This window comes from Sinocyclocheilus rhinocerous, unplaced genomic scaffold (assembly GCF_001515625.1).
Source record: "Sinocyclocheilus rhinocerous isolate Xijiao unplaced genomic scaffold, SAMN03320098_v1.1 scaffold929, whole genome shotgun sequence".
In the NCBI taxonomy this organism is placed as follows: Eukaryota; Metazoa; Chordata; class Actinopteri; order Cypriniformes; family Cyprinidae; genus Sinocyclocheilus; species Sinocyclocheilus rhinocerous.
This window is the reverse complement of record NW_015652158.1, coordinates 248,545-257,131: the sequence shown is the minus strand read 5'-3', so window position 1 is coordinate 257,131 and position 8,587 is coordinate 248,545.

Below are 8,587 nucleotides of genomic sequence, written 5' to 3'. Positions count from 1 at the left end.
TCAGTTCTAAGAAAGAAAAGGGTCATAATTGCAAGATATAATCTCAGAATTGAGTTGTAAACTCCGAAATTCAAGATAAATAAGACAATTCTGAGTTCATATGTGCAGTTCTGTCAGAATCATGCAATAAAAAAATGCAATTACCTCATTTATTCATTCATTCATTCATTCATTCCATGGCAGAAATGAGCTTGCATTCATTAGTAATCATAGGTATTCATAAGTATATGGTCTATAAATATAAATATATTTACATTTTAGATGCTGTGTATATGTCTATGTTTCAGTGCATATTCAAACATACACTACAAACATGTTCAAACAAAGTCTTATAAGATCAGGCTGTAATATTACATTTTGTCAGTGCAAAACTCATTGGACCAAAATCTGGATGTGGCAAGAAGTTGAGAAAGATCGATCGCATAACAAAACAGTTGATTTGTATTGTCTGTTTCACTCCATAGACGTCAGAACGGACAGCTTGTGAGTGATCAGGTCGACCCTACAGGTGAATGATGCGCCCACCTCCATCTCAACTCAAACATGTGAGTGATTCCATTTAAATAAACATGTAGCTTTGATTTCCCTTGCATTGCTCCTCACATCTATGCTGTATCTCAGGGACCCAGTGCTTTGGCCTCAGTGCTTCGTTTCTTATTATCTGAGATCCCGGTCAGCAACGGAGTGTAAAAATGCCATGATATTTATAGAGGCCGGGATTGACTGACACTGTGAAGCAAAGCAAGAATTACACCGCTGTCATGCCTTTCCTGGTATTTAAAGACTCGAATGCACCTTCACTCCATATTTGTGTGTCAGCCATGTAAACACAATTAGCAATTAGCAAAGTGGTTAGCCAAACAGTTAACCACAACAACATTTCTTTGCATCATGGAGTTAATGTTCGGTTGGACAGTATGATCCAAAGATGCATAACACCTGAAGAAAGAAATCGTTTTGCGTTGCAATTTCATTTGAATGCCATTTTATTTAAACAGAACAGACAGGCAGTTCTGAAATGTGAAAATAATATGTGCTGTCAAATGATTAATCGCGATTAATCGCATCCAAAATAAAAGTTGTGGTTTACATAATATATCAAATAAAATAAATAATTTATTTTATTTAATATATTTAATAAATAAACAAATAAATAAAATAGCACAGTTGAGTACAATTAGATGATCTTAAGTTTATCTTAAGAAGTACTAATTAATCATTTTTAGTATATTAAGTACAAAATAAGTGCGCAAAAATAGCACACATCCCGCGGAAGAACATTCCAACCGGAGCTACTTCTCTAAGTTTATGTCTATGGCGATTCACGCAGGCATGTGTTACTCCGCAGCGGTGACGACCCGACCAGGCTACAATAGTCCAAATATAAGTACTTATTATAAGTGTACCGTAGTGATTCGGAATAAGACAAAAACGCGGTTTGGAACATGAATTCATGATGTACTCGCTCATTATATACATTTGGCAAATTTTGAAAACAGAAAAAGTTACATAGTGCTGCTTTAATTACATTATGGAAGTGTACTTTTTTTTTTTTCACCTGGGATCATAGACCCCCTTGCATTACACCCCTAGTGGCCAAACTCTGTCAATGCTGTTGTCAGCTGCTGTTGTTTGATTTGTTAATGCCATTGTGTTATGCATCCATGTGCCATCTCACCCTGTTCACTTCTCATTTCTTTGGCGTGTGTTAAGTGTAGCAGTCTTTGTACAGAGGGCATGGTGTCTTTGTTTTGCAGCAGCAGGATTCTCTCAGATGGGAGATGTGTTGTGGGTTTGACGGCTGGAGAGAAGAGGAATATTTAGGATGGGACACTATCAGCCCTGGACAGACCGTCCCGTGGTCATTAGCTGGGTCAGACAATGAAGGCACTTCAAATAAAGCAGCCGAGCCTGTTCACTCTTATCATACACCGAAACAACAAACCGTGCTCAAGGAGGCGGTAGAGACAATAGGCATTACTTTCAATGATGACATTCGAGAGAGAGAGGGAGAGGGAGAATTAGTTTACATCTGCATAATTCAATTTTTGCTCTAGGATGGATACATTAATATAACGTACATCACCTTCCAGGTCCCAGTATGGCACACAGAGTAATTTTTAATCAGGTCTGTGTTCTCACAAAAGCAATTAAACTGTCTGATTCATAAAAAAAAGCATGATATGGTACCCATATCTACAGTAACAGATATCCAGAATGACAGGTCCATCAAGTAAGGCAAGGCAAGGAAAGTCAACAAACCGTGCTCAAGGAGGCGGTAGAGACAATAGGCATTACTTTCAATGATGACATTCGAGAGAGAGAGGGAGAGGGAGAATTAGTTTACATCTGCATAATTCAATTTTTGCTCTAGGATGGATACATTAATATAACGTACATCACCTTCCAGGTCCCAGTATGGCACACAGAGTAATTTTTAATCAGGTCTGTGTTCTCACAAAAGCAATTAAACTGTCTGATTCATAAAAAAAAGCATGATATGGTACCCATATCTACAGTAACAGATATCCAGAATGACAGGTCCATCAAGTAAGGCAAGGCAAGGAAAGTTTATTTATATAGCACATTTCACACACAATGGTAATTCAAAGTGATTTACATAAAAGAAAGTAAAATAATCATAAAACAAATAATCACAAAAATAAAACAAGGAATTTAAAAACTTTGAAAATTATTTAACAATTGATTTAAAATGAATTTAAGATAGTTAAAAATAGAAAATTATTGTACATAAAATACAGAGCAATCTGTTCGGATTGCATAAAATACAGTGCAATACATAAAATACAGTGCAATCAGTTCGGACATCGCACAGTGCTCATTAAATAAATGCACAGCAAACAGATGAGTTTTGAGTCTAGATTTAAATGTGACCAATGTTTTAGCACTAAGTAGTGCTAATAGTTCTTTCACAGACAGGTTTCCTTACCAAACATATTATAATTAAACAATATCACACAAGCAAGAGCACAGTCGTACATTGGCATCACAGTCAAATACCCAAATTACCAACTATTTCCATTGGACACTTTATCCCATGATGCACCAGGATTCATAAATGATGGGGGAGCAACCCAACTGATGTCGTAGGTCACATGACAATCATGCCAACTTGGTGTCATGCAAATGCAAAATTCTGAAGTAAGTTCTACATCAGATGTTGTACCTACAATGACAGGATGCAAATTAGGATGCAGCTAATGAAACGTCCCAGTGCTGATTGGTTAAATCTCTCGTGGTTGACTTGGAATGCTGATCAACCGATTATATTAGAGAACTGGAACTAACTGTCGTATAAACGGCCAAATCTCCTCTGAACATAACTGACTAATGGAGTGACTAATGTCTGTTTGCCAATTTGCTTGCTTGCAAAAGCTAAACCAACTGTGCATTAACCTTACAGTGAGTTCATCATCCGCACTGTCAGCTCTGGTGAGTTTAAAGGTCAATGTGATGAGAGATATTTTTTTCCCCTTAACAATATATCTAATCAGGGGTTGAATTGGCCTGGAACAGTCCAGAATGCCATGCTGGCAGCTTCACACTGAGAAAAAAAAGCTACATTATAGGCAGTTTGTTTATCAGTTCATTCCATTTCTAGAATGCTGCAAGTTTTGTTTAAATAGTGTGCATACATTTCATTTCCACTTAGTGAGTGCTCAGAAACCTTTAATCCTGTAAAGCCTGGCTTGTCAAATAATTTTCCAAAAAATATTTGAATTGGATTCGCAAAACATCCCAATTTGCGGCTCCGTTAAATCCCAAAAGCCCAATTTACTAGAACACAACCAAAATATCCAACTTCCATATGTGCATTTTAATTGCTCCTTTTTTTATTTTGTTTTCTAGCAAAACAATGTTTATAATACTACTTTTTTGGGGATGGGGGCATGTCGTATCTCGCAAATGGTACCTGAATGACCACCAGATTTGACAGTTCCCCCATTTCCACAATCCCAATTTAACCCCTCTATGAAATTACAAGCGAAGGCAACATTGTGTCAGCAAAAGCTGCTCTCCTAACCTGCTAATGAATCATAAAAATTGCCACTGCGTCGCAGCATTGTTAATGAGGTGAAGAGGACATAGGAAGGCATCACAGTAAATGCACCAGGATTCATAAATGATGGGGGAGCAACCCAACTGATGTCGTAGGTCACATGACAATCATGCCAACTTGGTGTCATGCAAATGCAAAATTCTGAAGTAAGTTCTACATCAGATGTTGTACCTACAATGACAGGATGCAAATTAGGATGCAGCTAATGAAACGTCCCAGTGCTGATTGGTTAAATCTCTCGTGGTTGACTTGGAATGCTGATCAACCGATTAGATTAGAGAACTGGAACTAACTGTCGTATAAACGGCCAAATCTCCTCTGAACGTAACTGACTAATGGAGTGACTAATGTCTGTTTGGGTGCCAATTTGCTTGCAAAAGCTAAACCAACTGTGCATTAACCTTACAGTGAGTTCATCATCCGCACTGTCAGCTCTGGTGAGTTTAAAGGTCAATGTGATGAGAGATATTTTTTTCCCCTTAACAATATATCTAATCAGGGGTTGAATTGGCCTGGAACAGTCCAGAATGCCATGCTGGCAGCTTCACACTGAAAAAAAAGCTACATTATAGGCAGTTTGTTTATCAGTTCATTCCATTTCTAGAATGCTGCAAGTTTTGTTTAAATAGTGTGCATACATTTCATTTCCACTTAGTGAGTGCTCAGAAACCTTTAATCCTGTAAAGCCTGGCTTGTCAAACAATTTTCCAAAAAATATTTGAATTGGATTCGCAAAACATCCCAATTTGCGGCTCCGTTAAATCCCAAAAGCCCAATTTACTAGAACACAACCAAAATATCCAACTTCCATATGTGCATTTTAATTGCTCCTTTTTTTATTTTGTTTTCTAGCAAAACAATGTTTATAATACTACTTTTTTGGGGATGGGGGCATGTCGTATCTCGCAAATGGTACCTGAATGACCACCAGATTTGACAGTTCCCCCATTTCCACAATCCCAATTTAACCCCTCTATGAAATTACAAGCGAAGGCAACATTGTGTCAGCAAAAGCTGCTCTCCTAACCTGCTAATGAATCATAAAAATTGCCACTGCGTCGCAGCATTGTTAATGAGGTGAAGAGGACATAGGAAGGCATCACAGTAAAACATGAAGCTGCACACCATCCTTACACCGCCAGCTAAGGTGGAAGACGTATGTTTCTGGCCCCGGCCCAGATCACGGATTGTCAGTGTAATCCTTAAATTACAGTGAGGCGTTGATGTGTATGCAGATGAAGGACGATGAGTCATCACACGCTCTTCTCCGCTTTCACCGTTTCTGAGGGTTTCTTCACACAGGTTCCATAAATGGATCAATTCAATGCACTTGAAGTCAGTGCACAATGAAGATTATATTTACATTAAACATGTAGTAGTTTCATAGTGTAACAATATAATATGCTATAAAGTCCAAAGGGAATTAAAACATTTAGCTCTCAGTTATAGCACATCGTGGCCCCAGTGCTGTAACACCATAAAATGTGATTAATCCAAAGTGAGTTATTACAATATGTGAATATGCCTATAAGAAGTATTCTCTTTGGACTTTATCACATTTTATCATACATTATAGATGGCAGAAAATAATTGAATGCATAAGTCCTCTCAGAGTTAATACTGGGTAGAAGTGCCTTTGGCAGCAATTAGAGTTTGGAGTGTCTATCCATATCGTAAATGTTCACTCCAGAATTTTTGTCCATTCTTTTTCATAAAAAAATAGTTCAAGTTCCATCAAGCTGGGAACAGGCCACTCCAGGACGTTATCCTTTCTGGTCACAATGTACTTTCCTCCACTGTGCATTTCATCCCATCTCCAGCTCCAAATCCCTTCTACAAAGCATGATCCTGCCAGCACTGCTCTTCACTTCAGGCCTGAGATCTCAGTGCAGTTTTCTCTAAATATGGTGTTATAAATAAATAGCACTTAGTCAGAAATAATACATTTATTTCGTCTTACAGTTGCATCTCTAAAACATTTAATCAGATTCATCCATCACATGTTTTTGAGCAAAAGCATGCTTGTTTTATTTATTTAACACCATTTCACAACAGCTCTGGGACTTCACTATTTGTATAAATCCTCCAGTCTATTTGGGCATTTCCAAATCTATTTTTGCACCCTTAAAAGGGCACTTCGGGAAGGGGGTGACATTTGTAGGGGCGTACCACACGAAAGTGGGCACCTGAATCCCTTCACAAAGCCCAGATAACAACAACAAAAAAAAGATATGAAAATATGAAAATAAAAATGTTGGAATGACGGATGTTGGAATTCTATAATGTTAGAATGTTCAGTTTTCTTGTCATGATAATAACGTTAAGGTTTACAAAAATATTTCTTACAGCATTCTACTAAATTTATTTTCACCCAAAATATGTTACACACTTTATTTATTTATTTATTTATTTATTTATTTATTTAATATTCTAAGAACGTCAACATGTCCAGTTTCATGTTGTGATGAGAATAATGTTACAAAATGTTTCTTAAATGTTCATCAAGTACAAATAAAATCAGAGGGATGTTTTGAGAATGTTGATCTCAGAACGTTTTCTCAGTGATCTCAACGTTATGAGAATGTAAATCAATGCAATGCAACTTGCATGCATTTCACTGGAATTTCCTAAGCCCTTGATCACTGGGAATCCGTTGTGGAGCTTATTTATTGTTTGCACTTTTTTTCTCTTATGAATTTATTTGATGCACCATTTCTATAGGTATACTTTGGCTGTTGGAAAAAGCAAAAGCAAAAAAAAATACATACTTTAGTGCTTTAGGAAGTTCAAAAGTCTGTGTCTAAAAGCAAAATAGAGCCCACCCATAATGAGTAAGTACTTGCATCATTAATTTAATTGATTTACTCAAAGATGCTGATTCATTAACTCTACCAATTTACTCAAAAACACTTAATCATTTAGCAATGAAGCATCACCACTGTGGTTCTGCTGGCTTTGTTTGGAACTTGGTAGAACAAAAACAGACAAAGTAACTGGCAATTACTGTGTCTAAAATGTAAGTTACTTAGTATTATCTTATTGAACTGCTTTAGAGCAATTTCACACAATTGCTACCTTAGCGTTACCTAATGAACAACCCAAACTGCCATTGCTAGATCTAATGTGACTTTTTCAAGTTAATATTGAAGATATGGATACATCTTTTGACCAGCGATAGATCCTGAACCTGTGGCGTAAGTAAATAATTCCACACACAAAAAAAGGTCTTTGGAACGTTCCTTGTTAGTTATTTTCATACTTGTCCATTGAATTGTTATGTATTACAGTTGCGTTGTACTATAGCTGAACAAGTCACAGCTGTGCTCAAGTGATATTGCTAGCTGTATAAAGTATGCTATATATGTTTTAAGTAATATGTATTGGTGCATTTTAATTTGGGATATTTTTTCTTAAAAGTGTCCCAATTTATCTGATTTTCCCCTATCAAGTGCACATAAGTATATGTTGTATTGTGGAGTTTCTCAATCTGTTCCTACAGATCTCTGCCACAGGTCTCACTAATCTGGCACACCTGCTAATCTGACGCGTGAATGGATCATGTATTGAGAAAGCCTGCTTAATTGCATCAGTTGTTTACAGTAATATTCTCACCTTTTTCCATGATGGCCGTATATTGTTGGTTTTATTGAATTTGGTGTCTTGAAATTTTCCCTATAACCGTGCCCTGTTGGCTATTGTTTGAAGAACCTCAAATCTGTTTACAGCGGTCTTTGATCTTCACAGAATATTGGTTCCTTGGAAATTCAATTAGGCTTCTGTCTAGACACATCTTTATTTTTCTGAAATCATGCGAAACAGCTCAGCTGTGCACAGCAGTCGTGCGACTTGCAGGACGGTTGGAAACTTTAAAGGCGATCCAGCCAGTGAACACAGATTTCAGTTTTTGGAGTTTAAAGAACTAGTTCAACCAATAATGAAAATTCTGTCATTATTTACTCACCCTTATGGTGAACAAATATGACTTTTTTCTTCCAATTACATTTGACTTCTAAAGCCATATAAATACTTGTAGACCGATATGTATGTCATTATTTACTGATTTGTGAATGAATCATTCAGTCAGTCAGATTTGTGAATGGAATTAAACCAGAAAGAATGATTTGTTCATAAATTGCACATATTTACTATAAATTTCTACTGAACTAACAAAGAAAAAGTGAATGTTAATTTCATCATTTACTAATACATTATTTTAAAAAAAAAGTTGTATCTGTTAATATTATTTACTGGATCTGAGCTAACATATACTAAAAACTGGATTTTTTTAAACATTAATTAATACTGTAACAGTTGTGTTGCTGATTGTAAGTTAATACTAGGTAATGCATTATTGTAACAGGCTCAACGATCTGTTCCAGTTGCATAAATATAGCTGTTAGAAATCTGATTACCACTTTTCTCTGACATGATATCATGGGAAGAGAGTGAAACGCACACACACTCACACACACACTCACACACACACACACACACACACACACACAT